The 22,188-nt window shown below is 43.3% G+C and overlaps 1 protein-coding gene across 2 annotated transcripts in view; it reads right to left on the bottom strand.

Annotated features, from left to right (window-relative positions):
• EXPH5 (exophilin 5) overlaps positions 1 to 22,188 on the bottom strand; it is a 75,318-nt gene that overhangs the window by 40,725 nt on the left and 12,405 nt on the right. Inside the window, exon 1 of one of the 2 annotated variants that reach the window (XM_070425967.1) lies at positions 17,039 to 17,377. The exons of the other annotated variant lie outside the window; for it this stretch is intronic. The gene's annotated coding sequence lies outside the window, so the exon portion shown is untranslated. Of the gene's footprint in view, positions 1 to 17,038; positions 17,378 to 22,188 lie in introns of those variants that run through there. 2 annotated transcript variants of the gene reach the window in all.

The raw sequence follows: 22,188 nt of genomic DNA, 5'->3' as shown, positions 1-22,188 counted from the left end.
AAATGAGAGAAACATTGATCGGCTGCTTCCCACATATAACCCAACTGGGAATTGAGCCCTCAACCTGGGCATGTGCCCTGACTAGGAATAGAACCTGTAACCCTTTTAATAGCATCTATTAAAAAATAAATAGATGCTATGAGAGCATGTACTAGGAAGAAGGAGACCTGGTCTGAGGCAGCAGCAAAGATTTCCCTACGAAGATGACAAATGGCCTGAAGGTTGAAGGATAAAGGATGAGGCAAAGGATCATGGGCAGGAAGAGTTTTCTAAGCAGAAGAGTAGCAGCCGTGGAGCAAGTGGCCCAAGGAAGACACAAGGAACTGAAACCAGGCCCACCTGGCTGAGGGTGGAGATGGAGAAGACTCTGAAGGGAGAGGAGGTGGCAGCTGGCTGCCAGGTCAGGCAGTGTTTGGGGTTGGGTGGAAGCCTGGCATTCAGTTCTGGAGCAATGAGAAAGCACTGAGATGTGGCAGGGCATCATGACACATCTGACTTGCATTCGGAGAGAAAATTCCAGGGGGGCACAGGAGAGATAAAATTGATCCCCAAGTGTCCACCAAGCAGTGAAGTGACTTTGTAGGTTTAGTGACAGAGACATGTCTAGGAAGACTCCCAGATTTTTTATTTTCATGGGTACATAGAAGATGCTATTCATAGAAACAATGCTCATATAATCTAAAAAATCAAACCCCAACATTATAAACACCTTTAACATTACTCATCTTGGGAGCAATCATGAAATATTTGCACAATATTCAAGCTAGTATATTTTTCATAATTTATTTATTATTGCTCTGGTGTAGAACATTGAGATTTCCTCCTCATAAATACTGCTGTAGTGAATATCAGAAGCATTTTCTATTTTCACAGTGCCTCTGACAGACACTGAAGTAAAATTATTGGTCAAAAAGTCGAAACATTTTTGTGATTCTTCATACACATTACTCAATGCTTCTCAAAATGGCTGTAGCGTTATTACTCGTGCCAGCAATGTGCAAGAATGTCATTAGGCATCCTTGGGAGACTGATATTATTATTTTGAGTATTTTCATTTTCTGAATTTAATACTTTCAAGGTATAATTGTGGGTGGCTATTTTTCTTTAAAAATTTTTTTATTTTCTTTGCTTAACAAAATATGCCACATTTCTTTGATAAATAGTAAGGTTTGAACACTTTCCCATGTTCGTTTACTAATTACATTTTGTGTTTTGGCAGTTGTACATTTTATCAATTTATGAATCCATGTCTCAGAGTTTTTCATTGGACTAAGGCATGATTAATAAAAATACGAACTAATTGCTCTAAATACTTCTCCCAGGTTTCTGACTTTCATCCTGATTAGATGTGAATGTTGGGCCATAGAAAACGCATTCTGCCTAGGCTAGAGTAGGTAAAACATAATTGATCTGTAGGTGTGCATATGCTAATATCTGTCTCATGAAAACCATGAGAAATAAAACGCAGACAGTAGTTACAAGCAGATACATAAAAGGGCAAGATTTTGGAGAAATTCAACAACTTTTAAAGAAGAACTATTTCAAGATTAACCCCGGAGAGCATTGTCAGGAAAGTGGGGAACATGTACAGCCAGAAAATTCAAGGGTAAAGTAGTAAAAAAAAAAATAGTACTGTGTTTACCTATTACCAATGAAGCAAAACATAAATAGTTCTAGCCTTTAAAGTAAGGATAACCCAGAAAGGGAAACTGGGAAATGCCACAAACATCTAAACTCTCTGTGTACTTATAGCTCAGCTCCTTAGTCTTAGACACTCAAGAATCCTGTGTACTACAAAATAGCCTGTACATTTATAATGGTTAAGTGAGCTTTTTGTAGTAAAAGGAGCATAATTGTAAACCAGTGGTTTAGACTCATTCATTTACTTAGAAGTAAAGCATCAAATTAGTTCAACACTAGCAAAAGAAATTCTGAACATAAAGTAGGGTGCCCTGATATGTGAGACTTAAGAAGGCAGTATTTTTAAGTCTCAGCTGGCTTTAGTCTGACAGAGATAACATTTGCTTACAAGTGGAACTCAACCAAGTTCATTGCCACCCTGCATGGAACTCTTCCTCACCTACATTGGTTTGTTATACACTCAGCCAGCCATCTAGAGCAGACAATCCACTTTATGCCAATGAGAAGAACCTCAGGGTTACACATGGCATGCATATAGGTAAATTACAAGTGCACAACTGGTTTGCTTCATCAGTCCAGCTTGACTCAACATTATCATGAGGACTGCTGACTACACTTGTAATTTGTCCTAGCCCCAGGCTGGTTAACTTGACTAAGTTAAATCAGGTCTTCTCTTGCTGGGCCATATCGTCTTGGCCCTCTACTCCGAGGCAAAATGCTCCTCCTTCATTCGCAGGAATCTTAGCCTGCCCTGTGCCACCTTGGATTCCATTCCAGCATCTCCCGAATGAGTCTGCCCTCTGACGTTCCTCCTCCTGAGTTAGATTTGTTTCCTTTATTTTCCATCCTTGAGTAATGAAGCAAATCCCCTTCTTTATTTTCTCCAACTGTGCCCTTGCTGATCTTTGCTACTCACTTTTTTTTTGTTCACCTTTATTCTGAGCAGGTGTTTGTCCTCATATTTATTTCCATGACTAATTGATCATGTCCTACACATTTGCAATGTGCGCAGTAAATGATAGTTGTCCCTTTATCTCCATTCTTTGGCCCCACTTGTCTGCTTTCTGTGAGTCAAATCCAACCCGTTCTTGAGTTGCCTTCAGATAGCAGAAAGAGCAGTGGAGGAGGTTCAGGTTTATTTGGTTGATCTGGGCCAAATATTTAGCTTTCTTGGCTTTATTTTCCTGGTTTGCTAAGGACGGTTAGATGAAGTGGTACCCTGTTACGAAGCAGGCCTCCCTAATTCCCCTCCAAAGGCACTCTTTCTTCATGTGACTTTGCCATTTCTCCTCGACCTTGAACCTGGGCTGGCCTTGGGCTTGCTCAGACCAGCTGAAAGTGACAAAGTGAAATGCGAGGCCTTGCAGCTTCTGCTCTGTCCCTCCTGGAATCTTGATACTGCCGCATACAGAAGCTCGGGCTAGCTTCCTTGTGCATGAGGTCCTGTTCAGAGGGAGGCCCCGTGAAGCACATCACCAACCACCAGACTGGTGAGTTAATGATCAGAATTCCTGTAAGCTTTGGGATGGTTTGTTATGCACAATTTAAAAACATGAACAAAGATGAGATCATCTTGAAGATATCTTCTAGTCTAAAATGTTTGATCAAAAGACTCATCATTCCTACATCAGATTTAAATCATTAAGAAATCTTATAAAACTAAAAAGGGCCTTAAAACACCAACCTCCCTGTCTTCAGATGAAATAATAATAATAATTACAAATAATAACAGCGGATGCTATGTATGGAGTGCCTGCTATCTCCAAGGACTTTGACATCTTTTTTGCTAATCCTCACAACACTCAGAGGTACAGATGTCCACATTTAGAGACGGCATTCAACTCAGCAGACTGGATTTGTTGCACTGGGATGGGAAATCACACTTCAATTCTAAAGCCCCTGTCCTCCTAATCTTCTATCTCTCCGCCTCTGGGTATTACTAACCCCACTACTAAGCAATGCAGCTGGTATAAGCTTAAAGTTACTTTTGCTAATTAAAAATATGGTAATGACAATTTAAAAATGATTGACAAATTTTGAAAGCAAACAAGTCCCTGAAGCCCTAAGACAGGAATTGTATCTTCCATTTCCTTGTCAGAAAAATTTCAACTATTTCTCAAAATAGTTCCCTTTACCAGTTCCTCTCACCAAGGGCATCAATTCCTCTTTTTTATGTTTTCACCCCCCTTTTTTGTCTCATCACTCACATGTTTTTCCTCCACTTTCTTACTTTCTTGGCTTTTGTACACATGGTGTTCTTTCATAGCTGAACTTCCTGTACCTGACCCATCTTACTCCACCTTGTTCTGACTTCTAGGCAGTTAAGCATCTTGATCCCTATCAACCGTCTACTCTTGGTTTCAAGGACCTTTTGCCAAATAGTCTCCAAATCCCCTACCCCATGCTGGCTTTCCAGGTTCAGTCATCAGTGAACCGTAGAACAAATTGTTCAATTACACCGAGTCCTGGAAAAGTGGGATTGTTGCCTGAATTATAAGAGATCAAAGCAGCACGAAGTTTTCCTCCCATACAGGAATTCAAACACACTTTTGTATCGTGTTGCCCAGCAGCCACAACACACAGAAAAACCACAGATGGTGTGCATGGGGCAGGAACTGTTTTCCGAGTCAGAGCTTAAACGTTGGGTTAATGCCACAAGGAAGCTGGATAGTCTGTCCATTGAAAGACCTTTACAAAATCCCAAAACCCCAAGGAAACTCAGGAAAGTGTTGCCCCTTTGTTTTTCTGCCCCAGAAAGGCGATACTTCCAAGTACAGATTTCTTAGGGCTCAACCTCTAGGGAAAGCTTTAGGTCAGGACAACTGTTGTGAGTTCTCAACCAGGGAAGGGCAGAGTAAAGAAAGCAAAAGCCCTGGTCAGGGGCTTCCCCAGCAACATTGCAATCCAGGGCCTGGCTCCTCTACCTGCTGAACTTCTAACAAGATTGCTTTTTGAGAGCCTTTCCCCTGTCACCAGAACCTGTTCTTCGGTTCAGCTGGCAGCCAAGACTCAGGGAAGGGCAGGGATTAGAAAAGCAAGCAGGTTTCTGGGGAAAATGTGTTCTTTTGAGAGTAAAGTTAAGCCACTGAAGGAAGCCTGAGGGAAGGGAAGCTCAGATAAAGAAAAGTGATACTGTCTAAAGCAAGCAACAATGTCAAAAACAACAGATCTTTAGAACTCAAAGAGTAGCAGCAAAATAATGGCACCAGCGTGCCAGCCACACTGGATAATCAGCCCATTTAAACTCCTTAAATGGCTGTGGCTGAGGTTGCCCAATCTACACTAATAAAAGAGAAACATGCAAATTGGTGTCACACCGCTACCCTTCCCATTGGCTAATCAGGGCGATATGCAAATTAACTGCCAGCCAAGATGGCGGCCGGCAGCCAGGCAGCTTGAAGCGAACATGAGGCTTGCTTGCTTCAGTGACAGAGGAAGCCAACGTTCCCCGCCTGCTGCTGCCGGCCTCTGAGCTTGCAGTTTGAAACATTGTTACAAATATAGAAGCTAAACAAAACCCCAGAAACCTGCTTTCAGCCAGGCGGGATCTCAGAGCTGGAGTTGAAACAGTGTTTCGAGTATAGAACCCAAACAAACCAGATACCTGATTTCAGCAGCCAAGGCCTCAGAGCTGGAGCCAAGCCTCAGAGCTAAAGCTGGCCCAGAATAAAAAAAAAGAAAAAAAGGACAGGTTGGGAGCTTCAGTCACCCGCCAGCCTGAAAAGAGCCCTCAGCCCCTCACCCAGACTGGCCAGGCACCCCAGTGGGGACCCCCACCCTGATCCAGGACACCCTTCAGGGCAAACCAGCCGGCCCCCACCCGTGCACCAGGCCTCTATCCTCTATAGTAAAAGGGTAATATGCCTCCCAGCACCGGGATCAGCGGAGCCGCGAGGCCTCCTGGCACCAGGATCAGCGTGACAGGGGCAGCAGCCAAACCCCCTGATCGCCCTGCGGCTCTGTGTGTGACAGGGTGCGGCGCCCCAAACACCCCCCCCCCCCCCCCCCTCCACGGGCCCTGCTCTGTGTGTGACAGGGTAGAGCCATAACCTCCCCATCAGCCCTGCCCTGAGTGTGACAGTGGCGGTGCCCCAACCCCCTGATCGGCCCTGCTCTGTGGGTGATAGAGGGTGGCGCCCCAACCACACCCCATGGGCCCTGCTCTGTGTGTGACAGGGTAGAGCGATAACCTCCCCATCAGCCCTGCCCTGAGTGTGACAGGGTGCGGCGCCCCAACCCCCCTATCGGCCCTACTCTGTGAGTGACGGGGGGAGCTCCCCAACCCCCTGATGGGCCCTGCTCTGTGTGTGACAGGGTACAGAGCCCCAACCCCCTGATTGGCCCTGCTCTGTGCGTGACGGGGTGGCGCTGCATCCTCCCCATTGACCCTGCCTTGAGTGTGACAGGGGGCGGCGCCCCAACCCCCCAATCGGTCCTACCCTGAGCGTGACTGAGGGTGGCATCGCAACCTCCTGATCCGCCCTGCTCTGTGCATGACAGGGGGCTGCGCCCCAACTCCCCAATCGGCCCTGCTCTGAGCCCAACCAGGGGCTGCACCTAGGTATTGGGCCTGCCCTCTGCCACCAGGGAGCAGGCCTAAGCCAGCAGGTCGTTATCTCCTGAGGGGTCCCAGACTGCGAGAGGGCAAAGGCCAGGCTGAGGGACCGCCCCCCCCCCCCCCCCGAGTGCACAAATCTTTGTGCACCGGGCCTCTAGTCTAGAATAAAAGACAGTCTTTTCTATATTTTAAATTGGGAATTGTAACCTTCCTGGATATTTATCCTCACGTGACACACAGTCACAACAGAGGGGGGAAATAAACTGAGTAATACCAATGATGTGTAATTCCCATACTAGTTCAGATCACAGCGAGTGACGTCTTACCAATTCATCACCCCAAAGAAGGTGCTGTAGAAAGTCTGGCTATCCATCCACTCTAAGGTCAAACTGAGAGTTTAAGGCCCGATGCTTCATGTAGCTATCAGGGCTTTTCTGTTTTTCTAGATTTATCTTATCTTTTTAAAACCCATTTATTCTTTTTACTCATGCCACCTGGGAAAGCACCCAGGGTCACCTCTGTATTTACCAGATTATACTGAGTTACTCGTCATGTACCTGTTTGGGCCTCTGTATTTTAGCCTGAAGAGTCCCAGTCTTTCATATTGTTCCCAGGTGTCAATTGCCCTTTCATGACCTTTGCCTGTTGCTTCTCTCTGGCTCCTTCACATTCCAGATTCAAACAGAGAGTGCATTTACGGAAGATGGAGGTAAAATTTTGTGTTGTATCTAGTACCTTCATAATGCGGCTGAGTGCTATGGGAACCCCAAACCCCGCAACCGCACTGCGCTCCCCGGGGAGGAAATTGAGCCTGTTATTAAGTGCTAAGCATATGTTTTGTGACAGCCACTGCACTGGGTGCTTCCACATAAGTTATCACATTTAATCACCACAGGTGAGGTGACATTATTATCCTCATTTTACAGTAAGAGGAACTGAAACCAGGAAAGGTAAAACAGCTTGTCTGTGGTTAGAAAGCAGTGAGTGAAAGAGCTAGGCTTCTACCTCGCTTTTGACCCCTGCTCCCCAGCACGGTAACAGGTGCTGAGTGACTACAGGTATTATATCCCAGAGCCTGTCTCTGCACTCTTTTTCATCCCAGTTGTCTTGCCACTAGTCTGTCAGCTCACTAAGCAGAGGACGGGACTTTCTGAAAACACAGCAAGCAGTGATGAAATATTTGTTGAATAAACCAACAAATAAATACAACAGAATTGAAAACTAGCGTTTTTAGCCTTTGCTTCCTACTTATTCCTCTTTATACATCCGCTCAGACATCTTCCACTGAAATGTGTAAGGCAAGAGTTAATGCAAATTGGCAGCGTTACTTACAATAGCCAAGACATGCAAGCAACCCAACAGCCCATCAACAGACAAGAGGGATTAAAAAGCTGTGGTAAAACTAAAAGGAAAATAAACAAATGGGACTACATCAAAATAAAAAGCTTCTGCATAGCAAAAGAAACCATCAACAAAACAAGAAAGCCCACTGCATGGGAGAACATATTTGCCAACGTTATCTCTGATAATAGTTTAATCTCCAACATTTACAAGGAACTCATACAACTTAACAAACAAAAGGAAGATAAACAATCCAATAAAAAAAATGGGCAAAGGACCTAAATAGGCACTTTTTGAAAGAGGACATTCAGAAAGCCAAGAGACATATGAAAACATGCTCAAAGTCACTGATCATCCGAGAGATGCAAATCAAAACAACAATGAGGTACCATCTCACACCTGTCAGAATGGCTATCATTAACAAAGCAACAAATGACAAGTGCTGAAGAGGATGTGGAGAAAAGGGAATACTCATGCACTGCTGGTGGGAATGCAGAATGGTGCAGCCACTATGGAAAACAGTATGGCGTTTGCTCAAAAAATTAAAAATGGAACTCCCATTTGACCCAGTAATACCACTTCTAGGAATATATCCCAAGAAAACAGAAACACCAATCAGAAAGGATATATGCACCCCTATGTTCATAGCAGTGCAATTTACAATAGCTAAGATTTGGAAACAGCCTAAATGCCCATCAGCAAATGAATGGATTAGAAAACTGTGGTACATCTACACAATGGAATACTATGCTGCTGTAAAAAAGAAGGAATTCTTACCATTTGCAACAGCATGGATGGAACTGGAGAGCATTATGGTAAGTGAAATAAGCCAGTCAGAGAAAGATAAATATCACATGATCTCACTCATTTATGGATAATAAAGAACATTACAAACTGTTGAACAAAAATAGACAGAGGCAAAGAAGCATCAAATAGACTGTCAAACTACAGTGGAAAGATAGGGGAGGGTTTGGCGAGTAAGGAATGAACCGAAGGATTTGTATGCATGCATATAAGCACAACCAACAGACGCAAGATACTGGGGGTGGGGGGGTCGAGGGCAAGTGCTGGGGGTTAGAGGAGGCTGGGGGGAGGTCAGTGGGGGGGCGGGGAGAGACATATGTACTACTATTTGTAATACCTAAACAATAAAATTTTTTAAAAAGCAGCTGTGGTACATTTACAATGGAATGGTACTCAGCCACACACACACACACACACAAAGAAATCTTACCATTTGCAACAGCATGGATGGACTTGGAGGGTATTATTATGCTAAGTGAAGTAAGTCAGACAGAGAAAGACAAATACCATATGATTTCACTTATATGTGGAATCTATAGAATAAAATAAATGTGTTCAGAAACAGACTCATAGATATAGAGAACAAGCTGATGGTTGCCAGAGGGAATAAGGGTTGAGGGCTGGGTAAAAAAGGTGAAGGGGTTAAGAAGTACAAATTGGTAATTACAGAATAGTTATGGGGATATAAGGTACAGTATAGGGAATATAGTCAATAATATTGTAATAATTATGTATGGTGTCAGATGGGTACTTGAAATATTAGGGGAATCACTTTGTAAAGTATATGATATCTAACCATTATCTGTACACCTAGAATTAATATAGAAGAATATTGAATGTAACCTGTAATTGAAACATAAAATAAAAGATGTAACAGTGAGAAAAAAGAGTTAATGCAAATTGGGTGTTGGGTTCTACAAGTTTCAGAAAGCTGCTCGTAGCTGCAGAATTAGACATAAACACCTGTTGTAAGGCTGTTACTAGCACAACTGTACAGCAGGTTGGAGCCAATAAATTCTGATGCATAAGGTGAATGATCTCAATATCTTGGATTTGTCATTATAGTGTATAGTTATTTATATGCATATTTGTATATGTATATATTATTATGGTATGTTATAATACAGAGGGGGGCAAAAGTAGGTTTCTAGATGTGAATATTCAAAACAGTGTGTATTCTTGCATTATTATTTATTCATTATTGTATTACTTTCCACAGGAACAAGTAAATCGTATCATATCATATATCATTCATGACTTCTTTTCTAAGGTAAGTATACCCCAAAGGCTGACCATACCTTCTTTACTGCTAGTTGTGTAGAGTTAGGTAATAAGACAGAACTGTACATATACAGATCTAGTGCATCTCTCCTTCATTTTTATCAATAAGAATGCAGAGCATGCTTTTTTCTTGTATTTGGGTATTTAATGTTAATTCTTTTTTTTTAATTTTTAAAAATTTATCTTCATTGTTGAAAGTATTACAGATATCCTCCTTCTCTGCACATTGGCTCCACCACCCAGCTCCCACCTCCCCCAAGGCCTTCACCACACTATTGTCTGTGTCCATGGATTATGCATAGCATATAAGTTCATTGGTTAATCTCTTATATCATGTCCTGCCAGGAAAAGAAGACAGAAAGGGGACAGTGCAGGAGTAGCTTAGGCAATTCCACAAGGTTGGAAGTAAGTGATGCCCTCATAGTTCATTCCAGGTCCAGGCCGAAAGGTCACATGACTACATTGCCTCCACTGTAATTAAGATCCACAATTGTTATATTCAAATTAATTCACTCTATCATGAAAACTTGAAGATGTTAGAAAACCAACCCAAATTCAACATTCTGGAAGTAGCCTTAACTTTAAGGAACTTAATGTTGCAAAATGAGACTCCTTCCTTCCACTCCTACCCACATATACTGACCAAATGTCCAAGCAAAGAAAGATAGTTTTCATATAGCTGTTCAGTCTTTGCTTCAGGACACAGAATCCTAAGAAAATGCCCCGTGGTTTCCCAAATGCCCTAGATTCCCATCAGGGATCACAGAGACTCAGAAAGTCCATTACTTGCAAATCATTATCCCCTGCAGGATTCACTGCCCAGGTCAGAGAAAGTTTGATATGGGTATCAGTTAAAGCTCATTGGATTACAGTTTGAAGTATATTTTCAAAAAGAGTTAACCCTCAGAGCAACCCTTATCCAAATGGTTGCTGCCTTTTCCAAGTCCTCTCTAGCACACCTACTGCACCATAATTAGCTTGGTTTAAACTGCTTTTCTCCATCTACTGAGCTGACAAGCCAACGCCCCACTTCCATTAAAGGGCTTTATTTTGCTCATTTCCCTCTGAGTCCTTATACTACTCATTGTCAGAATTATTACTCTGATGATCAGTTATTCCAAACACACATGATGTTTTCATATGGTATTATCTCATCTAGAAGAGTTTAGTAAGTTTTGTCTTTACGTGCAGTTACACTTATTTACCCATACTCCTAAGAAGCACTCCTAGAATGATTCTATAATAGAATCAGTACCTGGGGTGAAATGAAATAATGCTAGTTGTACAAATGCATTGTCTTCTCCTAATTCTATAATTTATTTATGGAATCTTAACATTTGTGTAAAAGTTATTTTACTGTTAATATTGTTATATGTTATTTGCTTTCAGATTTTAGTATCTAAATTCTTCTTTCTCAGTAACAAACAAAATTTGTGATCATGGTTCATAATGTATTAAATGCTTTATCATAAAATCTCAATGGGTTTTTGGGCAAAAGTCCTAAATGAAGCTCTGTTACACAATAAAAAATGATAATGCAACATTGGAGGCTGTTATGTATTTTAAATGAATATATCTCAGTGCATCAAGAAGCGGTATAGAATAATTGTAGTTAATCTGTAAACACCCAACCCATTTCTCAAAAATGGAAAGAAATGCCAGTGTAATGAAGTAGTAATGCCAGGTGCATTTTACAGAAAGAAAGTGGACATGAAAAAAACTGTTTATTTTGAATGGGTAGGTATATGGGTGTGGCATATTCTTTATTAACAATGACCTTATACTTTAAAAGTCAACATCTATTTAGCTTTGAGTCACTTTGGTCTTATTTGCAAAAATGTTTGTTTTCTTATTTATTTTTTAATTACTGTTTATATTTAATATTATTCTGTATTAGTTTCAGGTGTACAGCATAGTGGTTAGACAATCATGTACTTTACAGAGTGGCCCCCTAAAATTCAAGTACCCACCTGGACCCATTCATAATTATACAATATCATTGACTGTATTCCCTATGCTGTAATTTACATTCCCATGACTATTTTGTAACTACCAATGTGTATTTCTCAATCCCTTCACCCTTTTCTTTCAGGGAGGATAATGAATGACAAAGAAAAATCAATCTGGGTATCTGATTCTCCCCATCTTTTTGTTTTGTTTTGTTTTATTTTAAATCGTTCTGGTACCTCTATTCTCTTTACTGAATACAAAACAGAACTCAGTGGATAGAGCATTGGCCTGTGGACTGAAGGGTCCCAGGTTCGATTCCCGGTCAAGGGCACATGCCTGGGTTGCGGGCTCGATCCCCAGAGTGGGGCATGGAGGAGGCAGCCGATTAATGATTCTCTCTCATCATTGATGTTTCTATGTCTCTCTCCCTCTCCCTTCCTTTTTGAAATCAATAAAAATATATTTAAAAAAAAAAAAACAAACAGAACTCAGGCCACAGAAATAATGAATTAAGGATGGTGGTAGATCTGTCTGAGAGACATGGACCATTTTTCTAGCACACAGGCAGCCCATGAATTGTTGGGAGCATGTGCCACCTATAGCAAAGCAGTCATAGGTAGTTGCTGTGCTTTGGGTCATATGATCCAACATTTTTTGCATTACTAATCAACCAAACCATGAATTTGTGCTTAACCACAAAACTAAATAGGAGCAAAAATACTGCCCAGAATTTTAAAAATTCTTTGATTATTAGATGTTAAACATTATTTCATTTTTTATTGAATGTCATTTTTATGACTTAATCTCAACACCTTTGCTTATTATTTTAACCCAGGTGCCATTGCAAATATTACTTTTTTGACAATAAAAAAAAGAAATAAAAAGAAAATATTAGTTCTTTAAAACTCAAGGAAAAGGGCCAAAAAGATGGCAGAGTTGGCAACTCTTGGTATTTGTTTCAAAGGGCAACTCATAGACTGGTCTGTGCATCACTAAACAGGGGCTCAGAGTGGCAACTACAACATGCCATAGAGCAGCGCTGAATGCGTCTTCAGTGTCCTGAATTTTCTTGGTTGTTTGCCTCAGTTTAGGTTGCAGCGCCAAGTACAAAGAGAGGTATATGTGGCTGAACTAAACAGACACGATTGTCCTGGACACTCTTTAATACTATCTTCATCTTTTCCCAGCCAATTATCCCAATCTGGCATGGTTGCATAAAACCACTGTCTGAGCTTATGTGAGGGTGTTGGGCCTGGATGGTGGGTGCAATCAGATGATGGGTTCTAATCCCTTTGTTACTTGGGCTGATCAAATGACATCTTTGTGTCTCGTTTTCCTCATCTGTAAAGCTCAATTCTGCATAACCAGACCCCGTGCATACCCATCTGGATTGTTTCCCATTATCCTCTCATTTAAACCCTGGGTACCAACCATTCAAAACTCTGTGCCATGACCTCTGGATGTGTTTCCAACTTTCCCTTCTGTTTACAATGCTCGTCCTTACACAGTCTTTGCTCAAGATCTAACTCAGTGCAGGCGCTTAGCTAAAGGATTGAGAAACGTTTTTTGAGTAAAAAAAAAAATAAAAAAATCAGTTCAACTATAATAAGTAAGAAAATTTGTCAGAATAATTTGAAGACACTAAGAAATTTAAGATGTAACAGTGAAAAAATATGCACAAAATAGCTGTGCCATAGCACAGGACAAATCATTTAAAGGGGAGGTTTCTCTACTCAAAACACTCTGACACCAACTACCTGGAGTCAGTGCAGACCCCATAGGTTAAGGGAAGTCCCATAAAACTGACCCCACTATCAAGTCCAGTACTTCTGATTGACCAACTATAAATCCGGGGTTTTCACAACCCCCTCTTCAGGTTTAATAATTTGCTAGGACAGCTCACGGAACTCGGATAAAATAATAGTTTGAAATGAAAGTTTACTTATGATCACAAATTTATTACTAAGGACATTTTAAAGGATACAAATGAACAGCCAGATGAAGAGATATATAGGACAAGGCCCAGAAGAGTCCTGAGCACAGGCACTCTGTCCCCATGGAATTTGGGGTATGCTACCATCCTGACACATAGACACATTCTTGTTCACCAACCCAGAAGCTCCCTGAACTTTGTTGTTTGGAGACGCTTCATCATGCAGGCATGGTTGATTATCATTGGCCGGTGGAGCTATAAGTTCCAACCCTCTGATCACAGGGTTGGTTCCTCTGGCAACCAACTCTCAGCCTTCTAGAGTCACCTTCTTAGCGTAAACTCAGGTGTAGTTGAAAGGGGCTTATTATGAAAAGACATTCCTCTGACCCCTACCACTCAGGAAATTGCAGGGGTGTAAGAAGCTCTGTGCCAGGAAAGGGAACAAAGACCAAATACACACACACACACACACACACACCTGTATATATATTTCTTATTATATCACTATCATATAATGGAAAACAAACTCTCTTGCTTTGGGATCATAAAGAAGGATAAGATGAATTCTGGCTAAGGTCTGAGAAAGCATTCGCAAAGATGGGCCTCAAAGGACAAGTAGTAGCCGAAACCGGTTTGGCTCAGTGGATAGAGCGTCGGCCTGCGGACTGAAGGATCCCAGGTTCGATTCCGGTCAAGGGCATGTACCTGGGTTGCGGGCACATCCCCAGTGGGAGATGTGCAGGAGGCAGCTGATCGATGTTTCTCTCTCATCGATGTTTCTAGCTCTCTATCTCTCTCCCTTCCTCTCTGTAAAAAATCAAAAAAATAAAAAAATTAAAAAAAAAAAAAAAAAAAAAAAAAGGACAAGTAGTATAACCGCAGAACCAGCTCAAAATGGTCCCATGCTGTTTAACAAGATACTGGGTTACTTTTCAGAGACAGCAAACCAAAACTGCAAGTAATGCAGTCAAAGCCTGCCCAGAAGAGAGAACTTTGACCTCCAGCTGCACCTGGATCAGTCTCATACTCCCTCCTCCCCTCCTCCCCTCCAACAAAGAACTGGGACAGAACCTGAACTTGAACACAGGAACCACTTCAGAAGCCAAGGGTCCCTTGTACAGGAAGATCGGTGCTAACGCCCCTTTACCATAAATGGCCAAGTTCCAAGGTTCTCCAGTTAAAACTTGCCCCAGCAGCAATTCTGCATACCTGTTTCCCCAAACCCCTGAGAAAACCATTAATAAAGTCTAGTGAGCAGGATGGGTTTGAGACACCATTAGGTCTCCCACCCTCTTGGTTGGCTCCTTCTCAATCAACACACCTTTCCTTACTCAAACTGACATTTTGAGTTTTGGCTTTTTGAAGTGTTGGGCACACGAACTTGGGCCCTGTAACAGAGGAAGTAGACTTGCTGAGTCTAAGCCCATTAGGGGGCAAAGTCTGAATCCACCACTGTCCTTCACCGGTGATGCTCATTCTCCAGTGCATGATTCAGTGATTCGGAAAGTAGATGTGGGGTGTGTGTACGATGCGGTGGGGTGTGAGGGGGGCAGAGGTGCGGGGGTGAGGTGGTGTGGTGGGGGAGGGGGAGTGTGTGTGAAGGCCGTGATAGGCAGAGAGTAATCTGAGCAAAGGAAAGGGAGAATGAAAATTGGTTTTTGTTTTGAGGGAAGCAGAGTTTGCAACCCCCGAATATGCCTTTTATGGGATATTGATTGTTTTAAGCTGGTTATTTTTAAGAAATGAAAGACTCAGGAAAAACATTTGACCTTTCCCTAAACTACCTGAAATAATTTAGATAGAGGACCTTTTCCAGGAAGGGGGCTACCATGATATATACCAACTAGGTGGGAGAAAACCCAGAAAACATTTGTTTACCAAACATGTGCTTTTCATCTCCATAGGAACTGCCTTCCTGCCCTTTGACGTCCCAAACCACAACCTCCCCCCTTCTTAGCTCCGTGGCAAATAAGCCTCAATTTTCCCAAACTGTCCTCTGGCTCCATATTCTTAGGTATGTACATACGTAATAATTTGGTTCTTTTCCCCTGTTAATCTGTCTCATGTCAATGTGATTATTAGGCCAACCAGAAGAACTTAGAAGGGTAGAAGGAAAATTATTCCCCCCCCCCCCCCCCAGTTTGTTTTTGTTTTGCTTAAGTTGTCATAAGAAGTTTTTATTTGCTGGCCTTGCAATCAGCAGTAACTGTCAAAATTTACGCATGGAGGTCAACCATTATCTATTAATATTTTCATTGCCATCCTGTGTCCCTGGGCTATATAAATAAGAATCCCTGAACTCTGAAACTCTCTCAATTTCTTGATAGATACACACAGATAATATTGAGGAGAAGGTCAATGCTAAGTTCATGAAAATCTTCTGGAGGTTTCCTACGCTCTCATGTTAAGAACAGGGCTTGGAGCGGGGAAGCTAAAGATTTCTTTTTGTGGCTTCATGCCTGTCACTCACACAAACACCAACAGACTGGGAGATTGCTCCCTGATTCAGCAGATTCACCTAAAAACCTGAGGTGTGGAGAAAGTTACCACATAACCCTTAAACACATAGTTAACTTCTATTTTATCAGAAACTATTTCATGCTATGCTGCTGCTTATCATTTACAGAATAAAAAAAAGAAAAGCCAGTTAGCCTAAATCTCATTCTCTTGTGCAAGGTTGTTAAAAATCAGTGGGCGATTAGTAGATGCTCCTGAAGGTGAACAGCTCCCTGGGCAGGGAAGGGAGGAGTTCAGGTGGGATGGAATGCTCTAGCAAGCCAGCATTTACCCACAACAGACAAACAAACAAACAAACCCTTTTTTTTTAAAGGACTTTAGCTCCCAATATTGACATAAATAGCCTTTCTGAATGGAAGATTTACATATTCCAGCTACTAATTAAAGTTCAATAAGTGTGTTATGTAGAATAGGCTCGATGGAAGTGTTAACAAGTCATAACTGCAAGTCATTCTCCCTTTACTCACCTTCCACTTATCTACACCCAGTTACCCTTCGAGACGAGCCTCTTTCTGAAGGCTTTCCTAATAACTTCAGTTCCTCTCCATCTTTTTTTTTTTTTTCACTCCAAAATCTACTGTCTATCTATGCCACTCATCAGGGCACTTAGCCATGTGCAGCCTTATAACATTATTTAATTTTCTGCGTCCTGTCCACCCAAATAGATTATCCATTTCTTGAGTCTCACACTTTGTATTTATCATAGTAGGTTTCATAGCCCATCCAAAGAGTAGGTCCTCAAAATATTTGTCAAGTAGCTCTTCTTTTAATAAAAATGAAAATATCACTAATCTTAATTGCCCAAAGATGCTGGGATTTTTTAAAGTAAATTCCCGTCATGATAAACTTGGAAAGGGGTATCTTTTTCATTTATCACCACGCCTGCTGGAGATAACATTCTCAGCCTTGCTGCTTTGAACCCAGAGATGTGCATTCAATATATTCAAGCCGATTCTGGAATACCAGGTCCAGAGGACCTGCCAAGGGCTTCATCTTGGTGCACAGCAGCTTACCTGGTAGGTGCTGGGTAGCCAACGGTAGAATGATGGCTTCGCCTCTCTCCTCGGTGACTCTGGACAAGCTTTCAAACCAAGGTCCCCAGCATCCCAAGCTGGTGGGCAGGGCACACCGAAGACAGAGACTCCCTCACTGGCGGAAGGGGAAACACATTTCTACGGATCCCGGACCGAAGAGGAGGGTGCTGCTGAAAAGCCGGCTTGCTGCTACTTTACGGAGGTAAATAGCCACTTGAAATATCTTGGGGCTTTTTTTGAAGGGAGTGGGGGAGGGTATTTCAGTGATCAGTTGGTCTTAATTATTTTTGCTTAGAATAGGAGAGAAATAAAGCTCCAGACAGAATTCCAAAGCTGACCAGGAGGAAATGAGACCAGGTGCAGTTGCATCTGGCTGGCTGGGCACCTGCTGCCTGCCAGGCTGTCCCCCTCAGCGTGTGCGGGTGGTGTCCCTGTGGGCCAATCAGTCCCTCTGCTGCTTTCAGCTTCTCCCCAGAAGTCCTCCCCCAGGCCATCTGGAGCTGGGAACATGGTTAAGCTCCCTTGCCAGGATTCTGCTTGGAAATGTGCGCACTCCTCACTTCACCCCCAATCCTGCTCGCAGGCCTGAAACGACCTGTATTACCAAGAAATAACATTCATTGAGAGGTAATGTATCTACATGTTTAAATGTTGATAGGAATTGGTGCCTTTAGTATTCAGAAATATTACCTCACTCTGGACTCGCAAAGTGTAGAGTCCACTTGAATCCACCAGTTCCCGTGTAAACAGTAGCTCAAATGCCAAAGACGTCAAAGCTGGAACCTGAGTTAGTCTGCACGCCCCTTTCTCCCTCCTCCCCCAGCCAGTCAGCCACTAAGTCCTGCTAATTCAACTTTCCACATATTTCCTGAGTCGCTCCCCTTCTCTTCATCTCTAGTCAAGGTTCCTAAACACATCTTTCTTCAAACCCAGACTTAACCCTTTACCCAGAGCCATTTCACATTGTCACTGTTGCTCTAAGCATTTTGGTGACTCTGCTTAGCCTCTTGTACCAGGCTCTCCCTGGTCAGTCATAGCCTCTCATTCTACTGATACCCATTGCTGACGGTGCCTCCAGTTCCACCTTCACCTTTCACATCTTGTGCCTTATCTCACTCTGTTTGCTCCATTTGGAGTGCCCTTCCTATCTTTGTTTGCCCCACACCTCCTTCAAGACTCAGTTCAAGCAAGTCTTCCCTAACACCTCACATAAGGTCAAATGGCCTCGGTATCCCTGCGGGCAACTATTTTATCACCTGCTGCATTTTAGTGAAGATACTGTTTTTAAATCTACCTCCCTCACGACGTTGAGAGACTGTAGAGAGCATTTTTGTATCTCTGGTAATAGTGTAATTGGATAACCAATGGGTCCGTGCTGCCTGCCTGTCACTACTTGAGCCAATTAAGCAGGAACAAGGTTGAATCATATATGAGCGTTTATTCCAATACTGCCGGCAGTATGGGAGAGCAGCAGGTCATCCACAAAAATCTGCTCTGCCCCTCCCCATAAGCCAGCTGCTTATATTGGGCAGGAAGCAAAAATTATGTGGGAGAGTAAGAATTACAGGCATGGGAAAGTAGGCCCGGGATAATGGTTACAGGCAATTCAGGCTGGGGCCGGGGAGGGTGGGGGGCGGTTTGCAGAGGGTGGGTGCCTCCTGAACCAGATAGTTTCAGCCACAAGGTTATGAATCTTTTCATAATGGTAGGCAGGTCTTGAGAAAGGAGGAGGGACTGCATTCCAATGTTAGCTCCCATGTCCCAGGGCGTACAACTCTCGTCCCAGGGCGAGGTTAGAATGTGCTTTCTCAAATCAGATCAATCACAGTTAACAGAGCATGATTAATATTTCTTATAATTGTAGCTAGTCCCCAATATTCTATTTCTGCCCCTAATCCTAGGTTCATAGCAGGATCTCAGTGTATCTGCTAAATAAGTGTTTGATGCCTAACAGAAATATCGTTGAATCACAATAAAAAAAAATCTACCCTGTGGGGCTCTGACTCTAAAGAAGACACAGAGGTACCCAGACCTCTGACCCCTGATGCCTGGAGGCACTGTGTTCGCGGAGGGTCCTGAGGCAGTGACAGGGTCGAAAGACAATTGATTGCCTTCATGCTGCAAATGGAGGAGCTTGTCATATTGATGTCAATGTAATTAACCTAGTTCATTAACAACTGGAAAGGAGCAAAGAGAAAGCCAAACAATGTAGGCATGTCATGTGGACAATTTTGCCAGGAAGCTGCAGTTAACACTCCCCAGGGAGGCACTGGTCTGTTCCCTGCAGATCCTCGGGGAAAGACTGGACAAGGGCAGAGTAGACGCATGCTCAGTAAAGTCTGGGTGAAATAGGGAAGGTAACTGTCTGTCAATCACCCCTGGGAACAGGTCATTGGCCAGAGTAGGTGTGGCCACTGCAAGCAGGGCAAGATTTGAGATACTTAAGCTCCTAAACAAGGGAGTTTTCTCTCTTGCCTCCTGGCATAGTGCCTTGACTCCTGGCCTGTGGGGCTCTCCTGCTCTGCATTTGCCCACATGGCCAGGGGCTGTGTGGACCCTCCACACAATGGCCTAATGCAGTGGTTCTCAACCTTCTAATGCCGCGACCCTTTAATACAGTTCTTCATGTTGTGGTGACCCCCGATCACAAAATTATTTTCGTTGCTACTTCATAACTGTAATTTTGCTACTGTTATGAATCGTCATGTAAATATCTGATATGCAGGATGTATTTTCATTGTTACAAATTGAACATAATTAAAGCATAGTGATTAATCACAAAAACAATATGTAATTATATATGTGTTTTCCGATGGTCTTAGGCGACCCCTGTGAAAGGGTCGTTCGACCCCCAAAGGGGTCGCGACCCACAGGTTGAGAACCGCTGTTCTAGCTCTACTGAGTCCTCAACTGCGCTTCTTCCAGGACTGGATTAAGGGAAATGGGGCTTCACTAAAGGGATGTAATTCCATGAAAATAAAGCTTTCTACCACATCTCATCTCCCGTGGGGGCCTCTGGAAATGCTTATTCCAGCAGCACCCCAAGAACCCCACTCACACTAGCAACGGAGAAAGACCATCTATGCATTTTTCCAATAATAGTATCTGGCAGCCGGTTGACTGATGACTACCTGCCTCCCAGGAAGGAAGGCAGATCCAAGCCAAAGGAGTGTGGGGACCTGGCTTCCCTCCTCAAGAGACCCAGCCGCTAGAGGTGCAGAAGCTCCCATCTTTAGGAGCCTGTGCCTGTAGCCCTCGGAGATGAGCTGAAAACAGAAAAGCATTTTAATCACTTTATGATAAAACTAAATTGTTGTTTTGGAGCACTGTTTGGAAATTGTGGCATTTACACCATTTTTTAGTTGGTTTTTAGGCACATGCAAGCTGTTTATAATTAAAAAAATGACACTTATTGCCTGGCCAGCATGGCTCAGTGGTTGAAGGTTGACCTATGACCCAAGAGGCAGCCAATCGATGATTCTCATTATTGATGTTTCTATCTCCCTCCCTCTCGGAAATCAATAAAGATATATTTTAAAATAGATTTTTTTTTAAAAAAAAGACCCACTTTGCTCCTGTAATCTCCCTCCTCTTAAGAGGCCAGAACAAGGTGTTATAAGTTGACACATGGGGATGTGAAAAAAAGCTGGGGAAGAAACTGGAGCCAGAGCTCAGTAAAACTGGGTGTGTGAGTGCTGGGCAGAACTAGGTGAGGGTGGGGCCAATGTGGCTTTGAAGGTGTAGATAGCTACCCTGGAGGGAATATGTTACTCATAAACCTTTTTAAGAGTTTTGCCTGGATGGCAGTGGACAGACATGACCTAATTTATTGGCCTTTCCAGTGGTCCATGGAGCCAGTGCTAGAGCATAACCCACAACTGGAGAGCAGAGAGAGCAGAGGGGCGGCTAGATGCCCCCGACATCCTCCCCAGGGGGAAGGCCACTGTCAGAAATGCCCCGCCCAGCTGAGCCCAGGGCTTTTTCTGTTCTGAGGAGCCGGCAGAGTTCTCACTTGGCCTTTGGTGACTCTGAGGGGAGTGCGAGCTCAAGTGCAAATGCAGTTAATTCAGCCGGCAACCTAGACCTACCCTCTGTTCATGTTCATGGCCCTCACCAGCATCTGGAGGGACGGAACAGAAGCACACATAAAGTGCATGACGGCAATTTTTAAAATAGGCTGTAAAATGCCCTGCAGTTTAAAAGCCTAAAAATGAAAAACAAAACACAAGAAAAAAACTTGTTTTGCCATCTGGGCTCTGAAACAATTTAAATAAAAATGCTGGCTATTTAGGGGATTTAATTAAAACCTATAAAATTGTCCTCAGGCCATCTGGGGGCCTCAGAGGATCCTGTCTTCAGAGCTCCTCAGCCCCACCATCCTGTACCCCTGCCTGTATCCCTCCTCCCTCCTGCCTGTATCCCTGCAGCACCTCCAGGATGTTCAATGAGGGGCTGAGTGCTGCAAGCCCCTTGCTGGCAGTGAAGGCGGTCCTGTGCGAACCTTTGCTAAATGGACAGCACTTGGGTCTCACTTAGATCATGAGCGCACTTGGTGTGACAGTAGGCTGACGGAAATCATGGAGGGCCTCAGCCTGACCTCACACCGCTATTACTGCGATCACACGCACATGCTCTCTTCCTGTTATTCAACTCCCTGAAAGCTGAGGTATTAACTCCCCTTTGAACCTACACATTTCCACACATGTCCCTTGCCCGTGTCTGGATGCTTCACCTGTAGAGCCACAGGACATGCTGCACAAGCGCCACAGGGGACAGTTGGAGTCCTATGTTTTGTTCCACGTCCACACCTGGGTGTTACTATGGTCTTGAGGCTCTTTGGGAAAAGAGAAAAATACGGATATCTCGTCCAGAAAAAATGAGGATAATGGTATCTGCTCTTTCTACCTTAAAAGGTATGGGAGGGGGTCAAGTGAATGTGGAAGGCATATCCTTTATAATAAAACCCTAATATGCAAATCGACCAAAGAGCGGGATGACCAGCGGAAAGACCAGTCGCTATGACGTGGACTGACCACCAGGGGGCAGATGCTCAACGCAGGAGCTGCCCCCTGGTGGTCAGGGCACTCCCACAGGGGCAGTGTCACTCAGCCAGAAGCAAGGCTCATGGC

The sequence above is a fragment of the Myotis yumanensis genome, unplaced genomic scaffold (genome assembly GCF_028538775.1).
Source record: "Myotis yumanensis isolate MYYU_CA2020_CCGP unplaced genomic scaffold, mMyoYum1.0.hap1 SCAF_10, whole genome shotgun sequence".
NCBI classification, from domain to species: domain Eukaryota; kingdom Metazoa; phylum Chordata; class Mammalia; order Chiroptera; family Vespertilionidae; genus Myotis; species Myotis yumanensis.
This window is presented reverse-complemented; position numbering and strand designations above follow the sequence as displayed.